Raw genomic sequence first — 26,827 nt, 5'->3', positions numbered from 1 at the left:
TTGGGTATATACATGTTCTACTTGTTTGTTTTTTAATTGTTTATTTTGAAATAATGTTATATTTACAGAAGACCTACAAAGATAGTACAGAGTTGCCATATACCCTTCACCCAGCTTCCCCTAATGTTAACATCTTATGTAATTATGGTACAATGGTCAAAAATAAGAAATTAACACTGGTACAGTACCATTAACTAAATTACATACTTTATTCAGATTTCATCAGTTTTCCACCAATTTTCCTTTTCTGTTGCAATGTCCGATCTAGGATCCACATTGTACTAGATGTTGTCTCCCCTTCGTCACCTCCAATCTGGGACATTCCCTCAGTTTATCATTGTGTTTCATGACCTTTATACTCTTGATGAGTGCTAGTCAGGTATTTTGTAAAATGTCCTTCCATTTGCACTTGTCTGGGGGTTCTTATGATCAGATTAAGGTTGTGCACTAATAAGAATGATATCACAGATCTGGGGGCCCTTCCCAGTGCATCATATCAGGGTTCCATATCTTATTACTGGTGACATTAACCTTGATCACTTGGTTAAGGTGGTATCTACTGTGTTTGTTGTTTCTATAAAGTTATTCTTTTTCCCTTTGTAAATAATAAATATTTGAGGAGCAATATTTTGAGGCTATGCAAATATCTATTTTCTCCTTAAACTTTTGCCCACTCATTTTAGCATACATAGGTGGATCCTGCCTACAACAATTTTTACTAAGGTTCTAGAGGTCTAGTGATGATTTGCTATTCCTTCTTTCTTTTTACACTTATCATTTGGAATTCTTCTGTAAGGATGAGTTATCTTTTCTCTACCATTTACTTAATCAATCATTTATTTATGTCAGTATGGACTTCTGAATATTTATTTCATTGTTTCATAATCCAATATTTTATTTTTTTACTGAAATGGTTCTGGTTTTGGCCATTGAGAACATTTTCAGGTTGGTGCCTGTGTCCTTTCAACATGCCACCGTCCTTAGAAGTTCCTTAGCCTTGGGTACTACAAGATTCTCCAGGCTCATCTTTTATCATCCCTGCCCCAGCCCTAGAATCAATCACTTCTCCAAGGACCTGGATAGAAGTTTTAAATCATAGGAGTGGATAGTTTAGAACCCTTCATTTTCATCCAGGGGAAGAGAAGAGAGTCAGAAAAGAAGCTGGAAGGAACTTGGGGAAGCCCAGCATTCAGGGCTTGAATAGAGAAGGTTTTATCAGAGAAGTGAGAGTACACTCAGAGTCAGATGTCAGAGAAGCCATGAAAAGACACCCTCATAGAGCATCCTACCAAATCCTGTCACCTTATCTCACTATTTCCTCTTCCAGACAGATAACTTTATTGCCCTGGGTGAACCAAATCCCCAACTCTGAGGAATCAGCAGTAAATATAACCACAAGTAACAAATTCAGCCAATGGACTTTAGTCCTTCATCCCTCTAACTGAAATGTTTTTCCCTCCTCTCTCAACCCAAATCCCACTCGTCTTTCCAAAGCAGGGCAAGTTTCACCTTTTCAGCCAACATTTACCATTTGCTTTATACAGATACCATGGCTCTTATCTCTCCAGTCAATTGGTGTTTGGATTACATTCTTTAAAAAAATTTTTTTCTATTTGTTTCATATTACTTGTTCCCCCAAAATACTGTAGCTCCTTTAGGTCAGAAGCCAGACCTCACACTCTCTGGTATGTTCAGTAGTTAACAATCTCTAAATACCTAATAAGCATTTAATAAATATATGCCATTTTAACACTCATATTAATAAATAAACCACTACGTTGAGTCATCAAAGAAATAGTTGAGCATTGGGAAGTTTCCAGGAGCCATCTCATCTATGCAGGACCGTTAAAAATACTCCTTGAGATGCAAAGTTAGAATAGCTATGTGCATTGCTTATGGCTTTGATGATATTCCAGGAAAATGTAACCCTGAGCTGGGGCAATTCTTATTTTTCACCAGGAAATAATTCATCAGTATTTGTATGGCTTACCTATCAATAAAGCAAGTATTTTTTATGACCCTTTCTTGTTCTGTTTTATAAAAACTGTGATCTATTTCTATTTTTAAAATCAAGTATCTGTTACAGAATTACTAATATACAAAGCTATCAAATTTTCAAAGGACAAATGGGAGCATATTAATAAAATTCATTGATTTTTTAAAAGATAAATATCATTGTTTTTCATATTAAAAATAGTACTTATTGTTGAAAAAAATTAAGAAAATATAGATAAGCAAAATTAAATAATCTCATAATCCCAATACCTAGAAACAAACACCATTAACATTTTTTCTAGCTTTATTGATATAATTGACCCATTAACATTTTATAACATGCCATATATGTATATATATATGGTGTGTGATCATTTTACAAAAATTACTTTGTAACTTACTTTTTTCACTTAATGTTTCCTATTTCTCACATCATTAAATATTTTCTATACCATTTCCCTTGTGATAGTGAATGGAATTTTATAGATTGGATGTATTATAATTTATTAAACTAGTCTCTATGCTTCGACATAAGGCGCTTCCAATTTTCCCCCAATATATGCCGCAACGATCATTCTTATACTTAACTGTGAAAACATCCATAGTTCCTTAGCACACATTTCTAAAAGTGAGTTTCTCTGTGTGAATGGCTATACACAGTTTAAGGTTTGGGGTTTTTTTTGTTGTTGTTTTGAAGACCATTACCCACCTGTTTTGCCAATTTACTATCTCAATCAGCAGTAGTTAAGGCAACTATCAAATAATATATCATCTCATATTTTTAAAGGAAACTTGCTCCCTTATTGAGTCTCCAAAAAGATGATGAAATAAAGCTACATTTTCTTTTTTCTAGTATGGGAGTGACCTTTTTCCGCAACTTTGATTAATTTTTTAATAGTTTGCTTCCTGCTATTAAAAAAAATGCATAACAACACTCATTATTGAGTGTGAGTTACAAAGAAAATACAAGATCATCTGAAGTAAAGAAGTTTCAGGGAGCACGGCAACAGCAGGAAGAACAAAAATGAAATTTATTAATTAGGCTCCTATTTGTTAATCTCTTGTCAAGGACAATTACATTTTTAAGTAAGTTTTCTTGTTTTCTTTGGTATTACTAGTATATTTACATGAAAGATAAGATGTTGCATTTTTATTTCAGATTCACCAGGTTTTCTTAGAAAAAGAATCTGGATCAGCCAGCAGCTGTATGTACACAAACAATTGAGAAATAGTTGTCACATTTAAAATAAATTTCCCAGTAGAAATGTGATCATTAGTTCTTTATTTGTAGTTATTTATACACTGCACAAAGACCAACAGGGCCAAGAAAAAGGGAAATACAAATTTGTTAACGTCACAGTTCTGCTTGAACTTCAAATTTGGTTTTATGAATTATTCTTTCCTGTTTGGGACATAAGTCTTTGTTGCTAATACACATATCAGATTTATTTCATGTGCAACATTAAGATGACAATTCAATAATTTCCAATTATTAATGTTTATGCTAAGAGAAAAATTCATGTTAAGTCCTTAAACAAAAAAGTAGCTGATATATACACTTCCCCATTTCTCTAGCTAAAAACAGAAGAGCAAAGTAGCTTAAGTTACTTTCACAAATTTGAACAGTTTTCAAAAACTTTATTTCCCCATCAAAGGTCTGAAAGGCAGAGGATGAAATCAACCTACATTTTTTTTTCTACTCACCTAACATCAGTCAATCGTGGGTGACTAAATCTCTACAAGTTTGCTTTAAAGTGAAAAGTACTTTAAGCTAATACTGTATTCTTGAAGTATTCTTAAACTAATACTGAATTCTTAAAGTATAAAGGAGACAAAGTTGGCATCTAGGAAAACAGAAACATTCTACTGATCCCCCAAGAGACATGAAGAAAGCCAAAGATCACATAAGCAGTCTGTTTGGCAGTGGCAATAGTGCAAGAAAGAGCTATTAGTTCTAAATAGAACTGTGCCCACCAGAACACAGGAGTCTGCACCCAGGATCTCCTGTTGCTGTTTGCAATATTAATTTATATTTTCTGCAAATTGGATAATATATATTGGTAAGACAAGCAACACTGCTTCTTAAACAAAGGCATAGTGGGTAAAAGAACTGATAAGTGATTAGCAAAGTCGGCTCTACTTCTGGCAGATACATCACAATATTTGTAAATCACGTATGAGATTGCCAATGTGCCTACTGGACAACTGAGCGAATCTTCTAGAAAAACACCTCACAGTTTAAATGCTAGGGGAGTGACTCTATAAATGCATGTCACACCTTGGAAGCTTTTAATAATGTGGGGGTATGCACATGCACATATGCATGCAAAACGCTTTACTCTCCTTGTAATGTTCCAAATTCTAAAAATGTACATCTTGTGACTGGCATGAATTATCTCTATGATACTGGAAAATTACCTGTCTTTCTAACTTAAAGTTTTGGAAGGGCTTTTTTGTAGATTGAGTGTGAATTGAAAACATGATACCTTATTTTCCAGAAACCATAATCATTAGAAACTTTTGGAGGAGGGAAGAGATTTGTGCAAATTGGCACTTTACAACTCAGTATTTTTGAGTTTTAGTTCCTCCATAATAGAAAATGTTGAATTTTTTCTTACTAGTGAAAGGCTGTAACTAGGTACGATGACTCTTATTTGGGGCTTCAAATTAAACTTCAAAAACAGCTTCACTAATATCCAGTGAATACCTGGATGGTCTATCTTTCACTCCAACTCAGTGTGTGTAATAATGTCATATTTTGATTCATGTGTCTCTTCTTTGTTTAACTTGTATGTTTTATTTCTGGTCTTGCAGAGGTACCGTGAATTTCCTATGTGTCTTTAAGCCTCTGGCCAGTAAGCATTTTCCTGATGCTTTCTGTGCCAAAGGAAGAAGAGATACCCCAGAAAGGGCCCTGACTCTTGCTACTCAGAGACCAGCAGCAAAGCATCATCTGGGCATTTACATCAATCTACTTCTTACGTTTTTCATCTGACGAAATCCACTTTCAGGTGATGGGGATTATTTTTGTTACAGCAAGATTGTAAAGAAAAAGGGAAAGAGTTAATGTTCAGCCCACAACATCCAAAATAAAATGTTTTATTGTGCAAAAGATAAAAAATTTGAAAGCCAAGCTTTGTTAAGAGAAGATTTTCTACTAGTCCTGTCTTTCCCCCTTTTGTCATATCACAAAGAAGGTGAATGCAGATCATAAGTTTTTTCCACAGCATAGAAACGATCTCTATTCCACCTATGACCTAGACTGTGAAGTTTTCCCTTCATTGGTTTTATTTGGAAATAAATGTATATTTACAGAAGAGCTGCAAACATGGTACAGAGAGTTCTCATGTACCCCTCCACCAGCTTCCTATAGGGATCAAAATTAAGAAACTGACATTGGCACCATACTCAGACTTTATTTGGATTTCCCTGGGTTTTCTACTAATTTTCTTTCTTTTCCATGGTCCAATCCATGACATCACATTGAATCTAGTGCATGAGTCTCCTCCAAGCTCTGATAATTTCATGGTCTTTCCTTGTCTTCCATGATCTCTACAGTTTTGAAGAGACTGTCCCTCAATCTGAGTTTATCTAACATTTTCTCATGATAAGACTAAATGTTTATGTTTTGAGGAGGAATACCAGAAAGGTGATATTAGGCCACGAATGGTATCCTTAATGTATGAGGATAAGGCAAGGAGAAAATAAAAAGCCAGAAGTTTGCTCCTTCTGGTCCCAAGAGATGGTAGAGAGAGAAAAGAGACAGAAGCAGAGCAAGTAGATAAGATGATAATAGAGGTCTAGTTTTCAGGATGTCTTCCACACACAACTCTTCGGGCAAATCTTCAGGGCAAGGGAAGCTTTGTAACATCTAGATAGGTACAGTGTGACCAGAGGCCATTGGGTTGATGGCTCACTTTCCCAGATTTAGGCTTTAGGCAGTGATGTGCTGGTAAATGTTTAATAACTGGCCTTGGGGGTGGGGGGCCGGATAGAGGTGTGGGAGGGTGGAGCCCTGATTGATAAAGTTTGCTCATTTCCGTGGTGTAAATACTCCTGCCTTGACCAATTTGAAACTATCAACATAACATTACTGAACAGAATTCGGAAGAACTATGTTGTAGTTCACTGTCATATAGTATTTCTATCATGCATCTATAACAAACATAGATAATAGTAAAATGCAGTAAAATAAATAGGAAGTGATGATTCTGAGTATCAATTACCTTGGCTGTTAATATAAGTTTAAAGGTATGTTTATATTATTTGATTTATAATAATGGCTCTGTTTAACAGCTAGAGTGCAAAATTCCTAAAACATTTTTCCAGGCTCCCTCCAGCATGTCACTGCTTCTAGGGGATTCTGGACATTTGGTCCAGTAGCACAACCCACATGGATCAGAAGCAATGATGCAGAGGCGGCCGCAGAAGGGGTATAGGACTTAGAAAGCAGTCTTGTCTCCTCATGGCCTTTGTGTGGGAAGCAAAGTTCTCCGGAGTTTCTCACTTCCCCAGTGAGCCTGCTGGTAGACTAGCAGAGGTCTAGGGGCAGGAAAAGAGGCCATGGGTTGGGGTGGAAGGAGGTGTGGAACTCTGATACTAGGGGAAATGTTCAAGGTTATGGCAGCAGAAATGGCCAGCACACATCATCCCAAAAGATCAATGGAATCTAGTCACATTTCAGTGATACCAATTCCAGGGAGAAGATGAATCCAGTCCTCTTATAGAGGAGATCTAGAGCCTCCAGAAAACAACACATGATCCAAGAGCACCACAAGGATACAAGAAGACCCACCTCGTATACCCAGATGCTATCTTGGGAAAGGGAAGGATGAGGAAGGAAGAGAATTTGAGATAGACTGAGTCATCTAAAATAATGTTACTCAGGCTTTCCGGGTGGCACGGTGGTTAAGAATCCACCTGGCAATGCAGGGGACATGGGTTCGAGGCCTGTCCTGGGAAGGTCCCACATGCCGTGGAGCAACTAAGCCCGTGTGCCACAACTACTGAGTCTGCACTCTAGAGCCCGCAGGCCACAACTGCTGAACCCGCGTGTCATAACTACTGAAGCCCACATGCCTAGAGCCCGTGCTCCGCAACAAACAGTAGCCCCCGCTCGCCACAACTAGAGAAAAGACCGCGTGCAACAACAAAGACCCGATGAAGCCAAAAATAAAATAAATTTATAAAAAAATAAAATAATGCTACTCAAAATCCAGTCCACGGGCAGTGCCAGTCCACTAACTATTACTGATCTGAGGTGAGATAAATACAGGTGAGTTCATGTTCAGAAATTTTTATCATAAATTGACATTGCCTTGACATCCTAGCATGTGATCAGTGGACGGGGCTTGTTGGACAAGATATAGACCAGTTCAGGTGCATTGAACTGGAATGGCAAGGTGCTTGTGGCACAAGCTGCATCCTCGTCTTACATAGGAAGACCATGTATTGGATCCATGATCCATTGGAAAGATCAATCAATTTGAGAAGCACTCATCTCAAAGGGGATGGTTTTGAAATCATCATCTTTAGAAGGGAATAAAATGCTGAGTAGTCTGAATGAAAGGTTGTCAACGTGTGTTCCTTGGACCAGCAACCTGGTCCACCCTGGAGCCCCTTAGAAATGCAAGTTCTAAGTCCCCAGCCAATGTACTGAATCAGAAACCTTGGGGGTGGGCCCAGCAATCTGTGTTTTAACAAGCCCTCTAGGCGTTTCTGCTTCACATCTGCATTTAAGAACAACTGGTTAGAATGTTTTAAGTGAAAGAATTATGTTCAAGCTGGAGGAAAATGAAACACAATTAATTAAGTGCAAATTATCCCTGCTAGTATGCAGAGCTGGAGCCCATGAAAAAGATCAGACCAGGTAGAGGAAAACAGAAGAAAACTCAACTTTCTTTGCATATCGGAATGATACGCAAATGCTAAAGCCAACTACTCTTAGTGGGTGATGATTTTTAATTTTTCTCTACAAGCTTACCCACAGGGCTGTGTTTCCACATTTCCAAGCATCAGTCATTTCCCAGCCCACTGCAGCCTGTTTTTATCAAAAAGGGTCACAGCGATAGGAACAAAAGAGTATTTTCTTCAGCTTTGCTCTCACCACACAACTGCTGGATTTCTGGCTTTCCTCGCATTCCCTACAATTACCACTATTAATACCTCAGGAGGCCCCTCTTGGCTGCTTTGGGTTCTCCATCCTTTTCCCTCTCTGCTGTCTATTCCAGGTACCCCTAGCATCTCATCTTCTCCAATGTTTCTGTCCCTTCCCAGATATGGTTTTGGCTTAGAATCTGGCTGACCTGGACATAAGCCATATCACAGCCAAGAAATTCCCTGCTTTCCATCAGTGCTACATTTTCTTTCTGGGGGACACCACATGGGGCTCACAGGATCTTCTAAGGCCATCTTTCTCACACTGATGTGCATGCAAATCACCTGGGGCTCTTGTTCTGGATCAGGTCTGATCCTGCAGGTCTAGGGGGGGCCCGAGGAGCTGCATCTCTAACAAGCTCCCAGGTGATGCTGCCGTTACCAGTCTGCAAACAATTATTTTGAGAAACAGGTTTAGAGCAGTGGTTTTTCTGCTTTCGCCATGTCTTCTCCCCAGGTCTTGAATACAGGTGAGGAAGTGTTGTCACAGGGTGACCAGCTGTCCTGGTCTGACAGGGACTGTCTTGAACACCGTGTGCCCTGGGATACCCCACAGTCCTGGGAAAATCTGATAACTGGTCATCACAGCAGCCCCAAACCACTCTGAAGAGCCCTCTTTCTGCTTCTCCCTGACTCCCTCCCCATCTGACCCTTGGATGTTTGCTTCTGGACTCTTAAGATAAATGTTTTCCCTTGAGGCTCTTCATTTCTCCTCCATGAAATGCCCTGTCCTTGGCAAACCTGTCTCCACTGGCCCTGAAAACAGAACTGCATTTGCACCCCATGTAGTTAGTTAGTCCAGTCTTCGGAAGAGCTGCCCATTAAACTTGGTTTGGAAGGTTCCATGTACGGTTTCCCCACAGATGGTCGGAACTAAGAGGCCTCTCTGAGACTGGCTGTGCCCCTACTTGACAGTTCACTCCTGTGCTTTCACATAAACATTCTCATCCCTCCTGGTCTCTGCAGACCAAGCAGGTTTGCCCAGTGCCTGGGAGCAATGCATATTCTGCTTTGCTTCTTAGGTGATGATGTGGATGTTAACTGGAATTAGCAAAAACCAAAATCTTCAACTCTGAGGCTTAGCAAATACATGTTTTCCAGTATTTCCAATTGTCCTTTCTACGTTGAAGCCACAAATTCTTTTATGCACAACTTCATGCTTCATCATCGTAGAAATACAGCTCTGATTATGTCCATCCACAGCTAAATACCTTCATTAACACTGAATTTCCAGCAGAATCATTTCCAGACTCCCCATGTTAGAACAAAGCAGTCGTTCTCAAAACTTTAGGATGCATCAGAATGACCTAGAGGGATTGCTAAAACACTGATTGCTGGCCTCACTCCTGAGTTTCAGATTCAGTTGGCCTGGGTGGGGACCCAGAAACTTGCATTTTTAACAAGTTTCCAGGAGATTCGGATGCTGCTGGTTCACAGACCACACTCTGAGAACCACCAGGCTAGTGGACCCCTTCCATCCGGCCACAGATTGCTTTCCCAACACCCAGCTACAGTACATGTTTTCAAAGATAGCCCTTTGCATACTGTATGCTTTCCTACTCTGTGCCTTTGCTTTGTTTCATTCATGTATTCACTCATTCATTGTCCTAGTCTCCTCAGGATGCTATAACAGAATACCAGAGACTGGGTGCCTTAAACAACAGACATTTATTTCTCACGGTGCTGGAGGCTGGAAGTCCAAGATCAAGGTGCCTGTAGGTTTGTTTCTTGGTGAAGGCACTCTTCTTGGCTTGCCGACAGCCACTTTTTCACTGTATCCTGTGTCTCCTCCTCTTCTTCTAAGACGCCCCACCTTCATGACCTCATCTATACCTAATTACCTCCCAAAGGCCCCACTTCCTAATAACACTGCACTGGGGGTTGGAATTTCAACAAAGGAACTTGGGGAGGGACACACATTCAGTCCAGAACACTCATGGATTCATTCATTCAATTAGTGGTTCATTATTTCATCAAACTTTTTTTCCAGTTTTATTGAGCTATAATTGAACAAAGTTGTAAATATTTAAGGTTTACAATATGATTTTTTGATAAACTTCTTCAAACATCTTTTTTAGCATTTGCAAATTTATTTCTTTATTTTAAAAACTTCTTCATCAAACATTTTTTAAAGACCAACACGACTGACCCTGTCCAGTGCCCTCATGAAGTTTATGGTATAACAGAAGAGAAATTTTACCCTTTTACTGAGTGCTTCATGGTTTCCAAAGAGTTTCCACACTCAATCTCCCATTAGGTCTTCTCCAGAGCCCTGAAAGACCAATGGACACAGATCGTTTTACACATTTCACAGATGAAGAAATTGAAGGGGAAGAGGCTCATCCAAGGTAATGTTAACGCAGGTCTTCCCAGTCCCAGGCCAGCGTTTTTTCCACTCAGTTCCACAACTTCAGTCTTGGCTCACTGTATCCTCTCACTCCCTGCTGTCCAAACTGTACCCCTTCTTTAAAGCCCAATCTGACACTACCTCCTCCACGAAGCCTTCCCTGATAACCCTAGTTAAAATAATTTCTCCTTCTAGAAAATTCTAATTCAAAAACATACACTCACCCCTGTGTTCATAGCAGCACTATTTACAATAGCCAAGAGATGGAAGCAACCTAAATTTCCATAGACAGATGAATGGATAAAGAAGATGTCATGTGTATACACAATGGAATATTACTCAGCCATAAAAGGAATGAAATAATGCCATTTGCAGCAACATGGATGGACCTAAAGATGATCATACTAAGTGAAGTAAGTCAGACAGAGAAAGACAAATATATGATATCACTTATATGAGGAATCTAAAAAAAATGATACAAGTGAACTTATTTACATAACAAAAACAGACTCACAGACATAGAAAACAAACTTATGGTTACCAAAGGGGATAGGGGAGGGGAGGAATAAATTAGGAGGTTGGGATTAACAGAAACACACTACTATAAAATAGATAAGCAACAAGGACCTACTGTACAGCACAGGGAACTATATTCAATACCCTGTAATAACCTACAATAGAAAAGAACATGAAAAAGAATATATACATATATGTATAACTGAATCACTTTGCTGTACACCAGAAACTAACACAACATTGTGAATGAAGTATACTTCGATTAAAAATAATAATAATTTCTCCTTCTCATAAAGTAAGATAGTACTTTATTTTTTGTCTCTACTGGCATTAAAAATATATATATAACCTCCCTTTCTCTACAGACCCCAATCTCCTCGAGAATAGGATTAATACTTGACTCTCCTTTTGGTCTCCCAAAGCAGTCAGTTCTTTTTTTTTTTTTTTTTTTTTCGGTACGCTGACCTCTCCCTGTTGTGGCCTCTCCCGTTGCGGAGCACAGGCTTCGGACGCACAGGCTCAGTGGCCATGGCTCACGGGCCCAGCCGCTCCGCGGCATGTGGGATCTTCCCAGATCAGGGCACGAACCCGTGTCCCCTGCATCGGCAGGCGGATTCTCAACCACTGCGCCACCAGGGAAGCCCCATGCAGTCAGTTCTTATCTTACAGTAGATGCTCATTAAAGCACTGAGAAATGAATAAAGGAATGAAGTTTGGGGAGATGAAAATTTCACCTATTTTCTGAGTCAGTAGTTACATTCATAAGATAATCAATGAAGAATATATTTGAATATTACTCAGCCATAAAAAGAAACAAAATTTAGTTATTTGTAGTGAGGTGGATGGACCTAGAGTCTGTCATACAGAGTGAAGTAAGTCAGAAAGAGAAAAACAAAAACTGTATGCTAACACATATATATGGAATCTAAGAAAAAAAAAAAGGTCATGAAGAACCTAGGGGTAAGATGGGAATAAAGACACAGACCTACTAGAGCATGGACTTGAGGATATGGGGAGGGGGAAGGGTGGGCTGTGACAAAGTGAGAGAGTGGCATGGACATATATACACTACCAAATGTAAATTAGATAGCTAGTGGGAAGCTGCTGCATAGCACATGGAGGTCACCTCTGTGCTTTGTGACCACCTAGAGGGGTGGGTTAGGGAGGGTGGCAGGGAGGGTGACGCAAGAGGGAAGAGATATGGGAACATATGTATATGTATAACTGATTCACTTTGTTATAAAGCAGAAACTAACACACGATTGTTAAGCAATTATACTCCAATAAAGATGTTAAGAAAAAAAAGAAGAAGAATATATTTGAAGATGAAAGCAGAGTTGTCTATTATCTCCATAAACAGGGATGGGGAGGACTAGCATTAATTAAGTGACTGCTGGATGCCAGGTGATTTATGTTATGACATTTTGCTCTCATAACCTAATGGATAAAAACCATTGTTCCTATTTTCAAGTGGACATACTGAAGCCTAGAATTGCTTAGACATTTTCCCCAAGTTCAGACATTGATGGCTTGTTACAGAGGTGACCAAACTCAATTCCTTTTCACCTCATGTGGTAACACGAACACATGAAATCACCTCCAATTTTACTATAACAATAAGAAATTGTCCAGCATTTATCTACATAAGGAATTAGTTCAAATTATAGAAATAATCTTGAGATCACCTTTTAGTAACATAGTCTCTCACAGTATTATTGACTCATCTTTGATTCACCATTTGTTGGGTGATTCCTTTGATCCGTTTTTCCAAAAGAGGAAAGGAATTTCACTACTACCATTGCTATTACTATTTTCTTATTCTTCATGTTGTCAGTCATCACTAATTGTGAAAATGCTGCCTTCTGACTTAGTAAATCCGCCTAAACATGTGGTATTGTATTGTAATGGAACATGACTACTAGACAAGAGTGTACAAATTTGGGGTAAATCCTGGAACGAAGTTGGGGTGGGGGTGGATAAACCTAGGGATGCTTTCATGAATCACCCCCAAATGAATAATAACTTTAGCAAAAATGAAAAACTCAGACATTAAAACAATTTGTTAGACGTTTACCATTTTATAGAGATGAGAATTATTAGGGAGTTTAACCAAAGGACATTATTAATGAATGTCATAGTGCCTGGAGAGAGGCAGGTAAGAGACAGATGGCATTAAGGAAACAGCTAACTCACCTAGGAAGGTTCACAAGTGGGTTCTGCAGCTGAAGTCTTAGAAGAGCAGAGGCCAACAACATCCTGAAAACCAAATAGGCACATCAAAGGTGACTGTTCTTCCAAATGTATAAATACCAATTTGCATCCTTTCCTCTTACAGGTACTGCAATATTTTACCTGGTAAACACCTGTCAGTATAATTGGCAGGGGTTATTAGAAGGTCTTGTCATTTCATTAGCCATTAAGACAGCTAACAATAAATCCCAGCATCTTAACAGTTGTTTGGGTTTTTTGCTTTGTTTTTTGTTCTGTTTTTGTTTTTGTTTCTATTCACTGAAACTGTTTCAGGTCATGAAAAAATTCTATCAAAATCTTCCAAATCTTCAGATCTTTTGGATCTGACAGGTGGAATAAAGTTTCAAAGCACATCTTCAGGCCTCCTGGGATGTTCAGTTTAGAAAAATTAAGTCACAACAAATGTCTTCTTCCTTATACAGCTTTCTATCGTCAGATCAGGGAGCTAGAAAAGGTCATGCATCGAGAGGAAGGTGAAAATTGGGGAAGTAGATAAATATTTTCTCTAATTCAGGGCTGGTGAAATTAATGTAATATTGGCTTCAATGGGCAGTTTCAATCGCTCGTGTACCTGTCCTCAGAGATATGACACAAGTGGAAACTGAGCTTCTTGAAAATAAAGAACATAGACGTTTGATTTTTGTCAGTGCTTCTTGGAAAGAATTCAGAAGTGCCTCTTTAACCAATAGTAGGTAGGTTTCTAGAAATCTCTGCATTGGGGAATTCATAGTAAGGACAAAGTACAATCTATATATAGAAATGAAACTTGTTGCTAATGAGTGTGCTATCTAAGGACCAGTTACAGGGAAATGTCATTTTGTTCGGTCACTAAGGAGCTGTAAAACAATGAGATTTGTTTGTAAAATAACAGTAACAATACTAGATGATACTTACATATTTAAGTTCCACATAGTGTTCTAAATACATTTAATTTAATCTAAATACATTTAATTCAATCCTCCTAATCACCCAGTGAGGTAAGTACTATAATTATCATCATTTTACAGGATAAACTTAGAAACAAAAGTTCAACAACTTGCCCACGGTCACACATCTAATAAGTGGTGACACAGTCAGCCTGGTTCCAGAGCTCAGGCTCTTACACAATAAACTATATCAGATTTTTATATATAAACAATGGTATACATTTTTGAATATAAGGAACACATATTATTAATAATGGAACATAAGGAACACATATTATTAAAAATTTGAGAACGTGAGAAATGGAAGAAAAAAATGGAAGTATAGTGCTACTAACCTCACATAATTGGACTTTATACTTTCTTTTTTTCAATAATTCCTCGTTGTTTCCTTTCCATCTTGTCTTTTGCATGGACTATGTTTTGTTTACTTTTATCTTCCACGATTATTTATAAAACAGATATTCTGTTTCCCATTCAACTCGTACCTATATTAAATTGTTCAGAATTAACCTTAAGTGCATTCTTACCTAATGATTTAAAAAGAAAAGCAAAACTTCTAAAGCTTTTTTTGTTTTCTCCATGTTCTCTTTTCACATTGTGATCGTAAGTTACAGACTCTTTATTAAAAATTTTAAAACTTCCTTTTCAGGATTATTTTATTGAAAACATTGCTTCTTTAGTAAAAAAAAAATCTAGCCATCAGCATCAATTCTTAATTCACTTCAATGTTCACTATACTTTATTCATTTATTACTTTGTCTTTACCTTCTATGCTAAATCAGCACTAATCATTTTCCCTGAAATTTCCTATTCTTGAATTTTTGTACTGTCTCACCTCTTAATGATCTGGAAGCTATCTCTTTTCAATGTTCACAGAAAATACTCTTAGTTGTATTTTTTGACACCTTGCAGATTTAAAAATGTTCTTCTGTTGTTTATACATATAAGCCAATAATTGGGTAGGCATAAAACTTGCAGAATCAAACTTGTTTCTCGTAAAATTGTGTAGAAATTGAACTATGGTCTTAAAAAAGTTCTTGTTCTATATTAGAAATACGAAGGGAATCTACAAGAGCACATATATGTTTTCCTAGATACTTGCAGGAATTTTGTTTGTCCTAGAAATTTAAAAATTTACCAGCCTATGACCAGACATTTATCTCTATTCCTTAGTTTTGCCCAAAAGAAACCTTACAATGTCACTGTGGTCTTCTGTTACAAGTTTGATTTTTACTTCTACTCCACCTGCTCTATTTTCAGGTGAATCATTTGACTCATACATTTTATTTTATTCATAAATAAATGAATTATTTTCATTATTTTATTCATAAATTCAAGAAATAATTATCTAACACTAATAGTATATACTGTGTGTTAAGCACTCTGTTGGGGTCAGATTACAATAAGATCTTTATTGTTCTCAAGGAGCTTACAATCTAAGCTAGAGCTCCATAACTTGCCCATTTTCTTCTTGCCCTTTTAACTTGTATTCATCTTCTTTGGATAGTTAGACTAGTTATGAGGTTTATCTTCTGTATCCCTCATTTCTACTTCGGTAAAACATAAATTTCACTTATTGAATTTTTTATTTAGTCACAATCTATTCTTATTTTTACCTGTTCTTGTTAAATTAAAAACAAAACAGTCTGTCCTGCTATATTGTTATAATTGCATTCCTAAGACACCTCGTATTATCAAAAGGTTATTATAAAAAAACAATTATTTCAAGGAGAAAAGGAGCTAGGGGCTAAACAGTTTGAAATGCACAATAATAAAATAATTTTTACTCCAGTAATTTTAATAAGTGTGCTTTTAAATCTATTTTTAACTCAAATTACAACTAATAAATTTTTCTTTCAAAATCAATAAATATAGTTCTCAACATTACTGACCAAGTAATATTAGACTTACAATGTAAAGTAAGACCACAGTTTAGACAAGGAGTTCTTAGGACCATGAAATAAATTATATTACAGTTTGCAACTATCCAAGGTAAGGAAAGGACTACAACACCAACTGAGCAGCCAGCCATTCAAACAAATCTATTCCAATTATTTTTATGGAATAATTTTGCTTCCACATGTATAACTCTAGTTCTAGATAGGCCATCATGTTAAAACTAACAATAGCCAGCAAAATGCAAATGATATATTTTAATTTATCAGTGGTGTTATCTCCAATTCCATCTACAGAGGAAAAGCTCCCATGCCTTCAATGTATTTCCATGAAATTCCCCTTTTCTTATAAGCTTATGGAGCCAGCTTCTAGTACTTACCAAGAAAGCAAAGGAGAGAACAAAAAAGGAACAAAGGAGAACATTTTGTGATGCTTATATATTTCAAGTCATTGGTGCACAAGGCCCAAGAAGCCATCAAAGGGGAGTCTTATGTTTGACCATTAAAATGCAGAAATGCAATTCTGCCCAGGAGTAACTTTTACTCTGCTATAGCATAGGAAACTCCCAAGGTATGTCAGGGCCAGCAACACTGAAGGCCACAGAAACATGTTACAGTATGAATGTGATAAAGTAGACTCTTCATTCCTTCCAATATCTGGAATATGCTTATTTCTCATATTTTTACTGTTGATGCATACAATTCTTCTACAGATGGTTTTAAAGCTTTTAAAAAAGTAATTCAGTGGAAGAGTGTATTCATGTATTGCAGCTCATTCAGTGTCTTTGCAGAAGTCCCCCAAATTGGAATCTTAAAATATGCATATTGGGATGAAAGAAAAAACCCAGCTTAAAAACAGTTTTGTTAAATGTCTGTTTTTCTAATTCAATGAATGATTTAAAAAATTAACTTCATTGTTTTTTAATTTACCATCTGTTAACTCAATAAATATGAGTTCTTAAAGTTAACCTAATTGTCTTAAAATTTGCTGTTTTTGAAGCTGATTAAAGTTATTTAAATTAATTTTATTGTATATTCAGACTAGATCAAGGCATGTCTGCATTTGGATAGATCTTGGCTAATAATTCACAAATAAATTTGCCCATTTCAGAATGGGAGAAAATATTTGCACATTTGCAACTGACAAAGGATTAATATCCAAAATTTATAAGCAACTCATGCAGCTCAATAACAAAAAAACAAACAACCCAATCCAAAAATGGGCAGAAGAACTAAATAGTCATTTCTCCAAAGAAGATAGACAGATTGCCAACAAACACATGAAAGAATACTCAACATCATTAATCATTAGCGAAATGCAAATCAAAACTACAATGAGATATCATCTCACACCGGTCAGATTGGCCATCATCAAAAACTCTAGAAACAATAAATGCTGGAGAGGGTGTGGAGAAAAGGGAACACTCTTGCACTGCTGGTGGGAATGTAAATTGATACAGCCACTATGGAGAACAGTATGGAGGTTCCTTAAAAAACTACAAATAGAACTACCATACGACCCAGCAATCCCACTACTGGACATAAACCCTGAGAAAACCATAATTCAAAAAGAGTCATGTACCAAAATGTTTATTGCAGCTCTGTTTACGATAGCCAGGACATGGAAGCAACCTAAGTGTCCATCAACAGATGAATGGATAAAGAAGATGTGGCACATATATACAATGGAATATTACTCAGCCATAAAAAGAAATGAAACTGAGTTATTTGTAATGAGGTGGATAGACCTGGAGTCTGTTATACAGAGTGAAGTAAGTCAGAAGGAGAAAAACAAATACCATATGCTAACACATATATATGGAATCTAAGAAAAAAAAAATGTCATGAAGAGATTAGTGGTAGGACAGGAATAAAACACAGACCTACTAGAGCATGGACTTGAGGATATGGGGAGGGGGAAGGGTGGGCTGTGACGAAGTGAGAGAGTGGCAGGGACATATACACACTACCAAATGTAAATTAGATAACTAGTGGGAAGCTGCCGCATAGCACACGGAGATCACCTCTGTGCTTTGTGACCACCTAGAGGGGTGGGATAGAGAGGGTGGGAGGGAGGGTGACGCAAGAGGGAAGAGATATGGAAACATATGTATATGTATAACTGATTCACTTTGTTGTAAAGGAGAAACTAACACACTATTGTAAAACAGTTATACTCAAATAAAGATGTTAAAAAAAATGGACTAATTTTGTTTATGGTCCTTAATATATATCAGTCAACTTGCAGAAATGCAGAGATGCTGAAGGTTAGATAACCAAAGAGATAGTACATCAATACATCAAAACTTGTAGCCATTAAAAACTGACCAAGTACAAAATTTTCATCAACTCTGTCTCTTGTCTAATAATGAGGAAACGTGGAGTGAATGTCAACTAGAATGCAATTTCTTTTCACCCTACATTCTCATAGATGAAAGGAACTACTATGTTCTTTAAACATTGTCCTTCCTCTGGTCAGTTTATTGGATTAAGGGTGGTCATGGACCCAAGTGGACCGATCAGACTCTTCCTTGAGAATTGTGAAAGACAGAAAGATGGTCCTGTCTCTGGATGGCTCCATTGGAACATCTATGGCTCAAGAACAACCTGCAACCATGTTCTGCTACATAACTGAGGAGAGGAGCAGCTGGACAGTCATAAGGAAGAAAGCCAAAGAAGAGATATGGAGAAAGAAGATTGACTGGGTTCCCTCTAGCACTTCAGGACTTCTGTTCTGGGAGGCCGCATTGCACCCCTGACTTTGCATTCCATGAAAAGCCCCAGTCTGCTTTTCCTCTTTTGCTTAAGCTCAGAGTCAGCTTCTATCCCTTACATGTCAAAACGACTTGAACTAATGCACAAGAGAGGAAATCCTCCTGATGGCAATGATTGTTTGATCATGGATTCCCAGGCTTTATTCCTCCCCCTCTTACCTTTAGATGAGGAAAATTTTTTTATTTTAACATGTAATTTATCTATTTTTTTCTTTTATGATTATTGATTTTTTTGGCTTCTCTAAGAAACCTTTGTCTATCTCCAACTTATGTTTTAAAACATAAAGCTCTACAAGCTTTAGGGCTTTAGCTTCTACATTTATAGCTATAATATGTTGCCAATGAGTTGTTGTGTATAATGTGAGGGAGGGATCAAGGGCTTTTTGTTTGTTTGTTTGTTTTCTCTATGGACGTCTAGTCATTCTAGCACCACGTGTTGAAAATACTTTCTTTGGCACATTGGGTTGCTTTGGAGGAGATGAAAATGGGGAGGGAGGGCATGGAGAGGCCATCTGAAACTAAACTAATGACTTAATAGTAAAATGAAGAGGTAGACATTTTATTTTGCTAATCTTATTAATGAGTTTAAGAAAACATAGTAGCCTCTTCACTTAACAAAAGAATGGGCTGACAGTCCATTTATTAGAATTCACTTTTTCCATGAACTTGCACATAATGCACCTAAAACATAACTGATGACCAACAGTTAACTCAGTTTTCTGTTTTATGCTGTTGCCAGCTTAACCCTTTACACTGTCTGTATAATGTGCATCCATTCGTATTCCAGACATTGATCTAGACTAGGACTGTATCCATTAGATGGAACAGACTACCTTTGCCTAAGAATATTAAATGAAACCAAACTGAAAACCAATTCAAAGTAGGATATAACTGTTGGCCCTGCTTGTTTGTTTGTCTGTCCTACTTTTTTGCACCGTAATTGGAGCTTTCATTGTCCTTTCATTTGTGTAAGCTAACTTCCAAGTTATCTCATGGAGATCTTAGAATAATAATATTATTGTGTTTGAGATGACTCCAAAGTGTGAATGATTCTCAAAATCCATTGATTCTCAACATGCAAGTCACAGGTGAGCTGCATATAAATCATCTTCATGGTGCACATAGAAAGTGCTTAATATTGGCCAAAAACGCTGGGGTAAATGCTTGAGGCAACTGGCTCAGGGCCTCTGACCATCCTAAGCCCTTCCCAGGCCCTGTTGGGTCACCTGAAAGGTTGAAGGCCTCAATATCTTGGTACATTGGTCACCGTTTGTAACAGAGCAGTTGGCTCATTCGCATCTAAGTACTTCTAGGAAATGTACAGTAGTGGATGGAAATCTACAGTTTGGGCCAATAAGCATCCATTTTCCCTATTTCTGGGAAATTATCCCCACTGTGTCTTGGAGAACTCCCAGACTACATGATTTGGGTAGTGTGGCTACACTCTCAAATCCAAGGTAGGCATGTGACCCAAGGCTGGTGAGTTAAAGAACTGCAGCCCCTGACCAGGACAATCAGTGCAGGTCTGGGTACAGGATGCAATATGATCCAGTCACAACCAGGTGTAATTTCTGGAAACTTTGAGAAAGAGGAATGCTCTTTGTGCTGGGGTTTCTATGTCAGAAGAATGGAAGCCTGGAGGGAGTAGCTTACTGTAGTAAAGGGACAACCAGACTGAGGATAAAGTGAAAACAGAAGAAAAGAGGACCAAGAGATAGTTGGTGACGTTATTTGAGCAGCTAGATCTAATTATGCCTAAAGCAGTCCTTACACTGTATTTTCCAATTTATGTGAGTGTGTGTGAGAATATGTATGTAGCAGGGAGAATAAACAATGAAACAAACTTTCCTTTTTGAGTTGGATTTCTGCCCCTTAAAAGCCCAAGTTTCTCAAATCAATGTGGATTGCTGGATCCCAGCTTATTTTTTCTACCGAATCTGAATTTATAGACGTGGAGCCAAGGAATCTGCATTTTTAATAAGCATTCTATTTAATTCCAAAACACACTAGAGTTTGAGATCTACTGTTCCAATTTGATGGGTTAGGAAACTGAGACTAATAAAGACTAAGTGTCTTTCCCAAGATCATTCAACAGCATATATCTATTCTAGGTAGGTGGGAACGATGGGTGGGAAAACAAAACAAACTAGGATTAGTTATAGAATCAAAACTAGAATTCAGTTATGCTCTTGTCTTCCTGGTGACTTTGCTCTTCCCAAGCTTCTGTTCTAATACCTTTCTTCCCTATTCCAACATATTTTTCATCTAAAATAGGAACATTGGGTAGCATTCACAGTATATCAAAATAGGAGGTACTTTAACAATCTTAGATCAGTGTTACTAGTGTGGATGGTCTGGAATTTGGAAACATTTCCATCAAAGCGAAGGAACAACAGAACTAAGCAAATGTTGTCTCCAGGTGGTCCTCCCCGCTCCCCTTCCAAGTCTCAGAGCACGGGTTCGAGCCCTGGTCCGGGAAGATCCCACATGCCGTGGAGCAACTAAGCCCGTGTGCTGCAACTACTGAGCCTGCTCTCTAGAGACCGAGAGCCACAACTACTGAGCCCACACGCCTAGAGCCCATGCTCTGCAACAAGAGAAGCCACCACAATGAGAAGCCCGCGCACCACAAGGAAGAGTAGACCCCACTCGCCACAACTAGAGAAAGCCCATGCGCAGCAACAAAGACCCAATGAAGCCAAAAATAAATAAATGTATTTTTTAAAAAAACAAACGTTTGCAAAACATTGCATTCAATTCTAGTGTATGTATCACTGTTTTAGTAGGAAAAGAATTTCTTCCAAAATCTTTAAGTAAAAAAATAAGTACTCCAGAAATAGAGGCCATCATTATGCTCCAGCTTTGTGTGCCCCTGGCACAGCAGCAAATCACCCAGGAGGGACTTGCTTCTACCCCACTTACATTCCAGTCAATTCATTTTCTATTCTTGTTTAGATCCCAGGATTTCTTTTTTACTAGAATCATAATGACAACAACAACATTAACAAAAGAAGCAATTGTTAGCCTTTATTGAGTACCAGCTGTTTTGAAACCCTGGGCATTTACTCTCTAGAAGAGGTGGGTACAATTATTATCCCCATCATAAGGATGAGGAAGTTGAGGCAGAAAATTAGGAAATTTGTTCAAGGTCATACAGGCAGCTGAACCAGGATTAGAATCCAGGAAGTCAGACAGCCAAGGCTGCTTTGCCTCTATTAATTTACTCTGAAATTCACGTAAAATATTATGATTTGCTCACGTTGCTCCTTTGTCTTCAAAACTCATGGAACATATAAAACGGGTGAACTTTATTGTATAGAAATTATACCTCAAGAAAGCTGAGTAAAAAAAATGACAATTTGTAGAGCGAGCTGTTGAGAATTTAAAGATTTTGTTGCCCAGTGAATTGAGTGGTTTTAAGAATCTGGATGTGCCCGTGGGAACAGAACCTACAAGAAACCAATCACATACCTTATGAGAGAACACCTAGTGTTTCTAAAGTTTTACAGGCGTTTATGGGAGAGTGGGGGGAGTTCTTGCAGACTGCTGACCATGATGGCAGGCAAGTATGGTTTCAAAGCAGGAAAGGAGCAGGGAAAAAGGAGGGTTTAGTGCACTCAATTTTTTTAATTGAAAAATTAACATCATTGAGACAGTCTTAGGCACAGGGATATAGGACAGACTGAGTTATAATATACTCTGAAGGACAGTAATAAAGAATCTGGCTTTCACTAGACACATACATAAGCCATACAAATGGGTCTCTGTAGTTCCACAGAGCCTGAGAATACAGTTTTAGGGCCCACTACAAGATCCATCTGTTTAGCTGGCATTCCTCAATAAGGTGGAAAGATCAGGAAGTTTAGTCCCAGACAATACATATTCTGATGCCTGCTGATCTTTGTGTCCCGCACTGAATGATTTACGCATTTTAAAAATCCAATAATATGTATCAGAGAATGATACAGAGAAATTACATCTGATCAAGAAAAGATCATTGTGCATCCGTGTTGCTGCAAATGGCATTATTTCGTTCTTTTTTATGGCTGAGTAATATTCTATTGTATATATGTGCCACATCTTCTTTATCCATTCATCTGCCAATGGAAATTAAGTGAAGTCAGACAGAGAAAGACATATCTTATGATGTCACTCATATGTGGAATCTAATTTTAAAAAATTATATAAATGAACTTATTTACAAAACAGAAACAGACTCACAGATTTTGAAAACAAATTTATGGTTACCAAAGGGAAAATGTGGCAGACAGGGATAAATTAGGAGCTTGGGATTAATGTATACACACTACTACATATAAAATAGATGAACAACAAGGGCCTACTGCATAACACAGGGAACTCTACTCAATATTCTGTAATAACCTATATGGGAAACGAATCTGAAAAAGAATGAGTATATGTATATGTATAACTGAATCACTATGCTGTACACCTGAAATTAACACAACATTGTAAATCAACTATACTCCAATAAACTTTCTAAAAAGTCATTCAAAAAAGACTTTTGCTCTTGAAAAATAGTCTAGCAAAGGAAGTGTATAACATAAAGAGTACTCAAAATATGTGCCCCCCTTCTAAAACTTCAGTTTTCTTCTCTTTCATTCATTAGCTCTGCAAATATTTATTGGGTACCCCCTATATACATGGGAAGTTGTATCCTATAAAATGGGCAATGTTATAAAGGGGGTACTCATTGCTCAGACGGTTATGTGGTATCAACTAGACCCTCCCGGCTCCAGCCTTTTCCTATCCACTCTGCCACCAGAGTGACCTTTCTAAAGAGATCTAAGGACCCATCCTTAGGTCCTTAAGCTGATTTTGGCCTGTAGATGTTTTCCCCCCACATGTGTTCTTTAAAATGTGGATAAGTCCTCAACATTTAAGATTTCAATTTTTCATAGCAATCTGAATCAGTAGCTTCTCTTTAAAAGCTGGAAGATCTGACACTTGGTACCATTGGCCTTCACCATTCCATTTAGGCAGAGAATCTCTCTCCTGCTTGCCATCGTCCCTACCAATGCTTATGGTCTCAACTCCGTCTGCTTTGCTCATTTACATTCGTGCTTGGACCAAGGTAAATGTAAGAGTTTGCAATCCCTTGATGCCTAAACTCTATAGAGTATGTATTCAAGGTCCTTCACAATTTGAAGCTCTTTGGTTTCATCCTTTGCAAAGACCCCATGTTCCAGCCACACTGAATTCCCTGTAGTCCCCTAAATGACAAGCTTTGTCATCCTCAGTGCCCTGACCCCTGCTGGCCTCTGCTTGAAATATCTTCCCTCCATCTTCCTTTTCTGCCTAAAGGAATCTCATATATCCTCAAGACTTAGTTCAATTCCTCTATGGAACTTTTCTCATTCCTGCCGGAGAGTTATTTGCTTCTATCCAAGTGTTCCCATAGCACTTTGTGCCTCTATGAGCATTGCAATTCTAATAGAATTCAAAATTCAAAATTCTTTCTGCATCTGTCCAATTAGAAAATGTATTTCTTGAAAAGGAGGACTCTACCCACCTCTATATCCCCAACCTTTAATAGGGTGCCTGGCATCTAGTAGGTCATGATGAATGTTTACTGAATGAACAAAAATATGGATGAATGAATGAATGAATGCATGAATGAATACTTCCAAGAGAATTTGTGTGTGTGTGTCACAAGATTTTGACATTTAAAATAAGGGAAGTAATGACTCGAGACCAAATTTCAAAGTTTGATAATGATCATGACATCTTCTGATAACAGTTCATAAAAGTTCCTGTTCATTGTACCCTTTCCAGGAAAACAAGTCTTGAGAAAATACAGTGTATATAATATTAATAAATGTATAAAGAGTGACTTAAAACTGATAGGGTGCCACATTTTGGTGGGGGAGGGGTGGGTTATAGGGCTGCATTCAGAGAGTGGATGGTGAAAGAAATCACAGCATGTCTCCCTTTAAGCTGGTGGTCTCTCTGGCAGTGTTTACCCTGAGGAGTGGAACATTTGGGCCACAAAGTGGCAGGAAGAAATCAGTTAGCTGGAGGGGATCATGTGGACACAAGGCACTATGAATATATCAGTTTTTAGAGCTGCGTACCGTTGTTCTCCACTGTGGGGCACAAGGTAGGCTGCTCTAGTTGGCCTTGTTGTGATGATTCCATGGAGCCGTGTCATCAATCCTGGACAATGAGTAGTGAGTCCAAATGATGTGTGTCACTTCTGGCTGCAGCATTTAAATACCAGTATGAGACTCTCCAGAGTGATCTTTATTTTTACCATAGCAACACGAAACATTCAACGAAACATTCACAGGCAACTGTTCCATCTGCCTGTGACCCTAAATGAGGAGACATGGAACAGACCAGTAGACCTGCAGTGGACTCATCGTGTAACCAAGAAAACAACCTTTGCCATTATAGGTCACTAAAAATTGGAATTGTTTGTTACTCTGGCATAACATAGCCTATCCCGACGAATACAATAGATGTGCTCTGTTTTGCAGCAGGTGGCAGAACTAAGACTAATGGCTGGAAGTATTAGGGAGACTGATTCTGTGCAATGTAAGACAAAGATGTCATAAAGTGTACAAAGATGGAATTAACTACTTAAGATGTTATTCATTCACACAGTGTACACTGAACTCGACTCTGTGATAAGTACTCTGTAGATAAAATGCTTGCCTCTATGGAGGTAAATGGTGAGTTTCCCTTCACTCAAGATGTTTGTATTGATGGCCCCTAAAATTTTCACTCAACAAATCAACTTTAAAAATGCCTTCCAACCTGGAACTCCAGGATATCTATTTCCTCCGGTCTAAAAAGGAAAAAAATAATCTATTTAAAAAAAAATATTCCTTTGACTCAAACCATTTACTGATCTGCTGAGTTGTCTTTTCACATTATAATGTCATTTTCCCAGCAAGTAAGTTCCTTCCAGGCCAATACTGTTTTATTCTTCCTTTGCATCTTTCTCATACTATTTAGTAAGTAATATTTTACTGTCTGTTCCCCTAGGAAGATAATGAGCTTTTGACACTAGCTATTATTATTGACCAATTGATGTGTTTCATATTTAGTTGTCTTTCAACCATTTAAATTAGGTTTGGACTTGTTAAAAAAAAATAGGAGCACTAATGTATTACCCTAATAACTTTCAGGTAAGATGATATTTCCTTCTGAAAAAAAGCCTTAGCCCTGTACTATTGAATTTGTGGCCAGTTACAATATTTCATTAACTTCTTAATCCGATAAGTATTTAATGTATTCCTACTATGTGCCAGGGGGCAGGGTTTACATAGAGTTTGCCAAGATACGTTATTTCATGCACTGTACCCATCATTACATAATTCTATATTATAACAGTGCCTATGAGTTCTCTGTATAAGACTATTTCCCCAGGGGAAAGCAAATTCAAAAGGTTGGGGCAAAATGTTCCCTTGGTTTAATGCAGAGGACCAGATCACACCTTAAATTCTGGGGGCTTGGTTGACAATTTGGAGGAGTAGATGAGTACGTAAGAGTGTGTAAGGGAGGAGAAACCATCCTTTTTTAATATTTCGATTTCTGCTAAGCTTCATTTCAGGCTTTCAGAATTGGAGAATCAGCTGCCTGCTTCAAGAAATTGCTAATAAACAGTAATTAAATACTGAGAATTTATTCTTCCCATTCCAAACCTGATGTCATTCCCAGATGGAGATATTGGTACTAGTTAGGCAATTCAGCATTTTGGTAAACGAAGGCAGGAGGATTTGGTGTCTTTTGGACCCTGTGGAGACAGAAAGTGGTCCAGGAAGGAAAACTTGTGTCTTATTTTGTTTTGCCCATTGCAATCATTTATACCTTTTTGCTTTAGAACCAGAAGCTGAGGTTGGCGCCTGTGTCTTAAAAAAAAAACAACAACGAGGGTCTAGTTCTCTTAAAGAATGCTAATTCATAAACTTTCTACATTCTTATGTCTTTAGAATTGTCGAC

This window comes from Kogia breviceps, chromosome 5, assembly GCF_026419965.1.
Source record: "Kogia breviceps isolate mKogBre1 chromosome 5, mKogBre1 haplotype 1, whole genome shotgun sequence".
Taxonomy (NCBI): domain Eukaryota; kingdom Metazoa; phylum Chordata; class Mammalia; order Artiodactyla; family Physeteridae; genus Kogia; species Kogia breviceps.
This window is presented reverse-complemented; position numbering follows the sequence as displayed.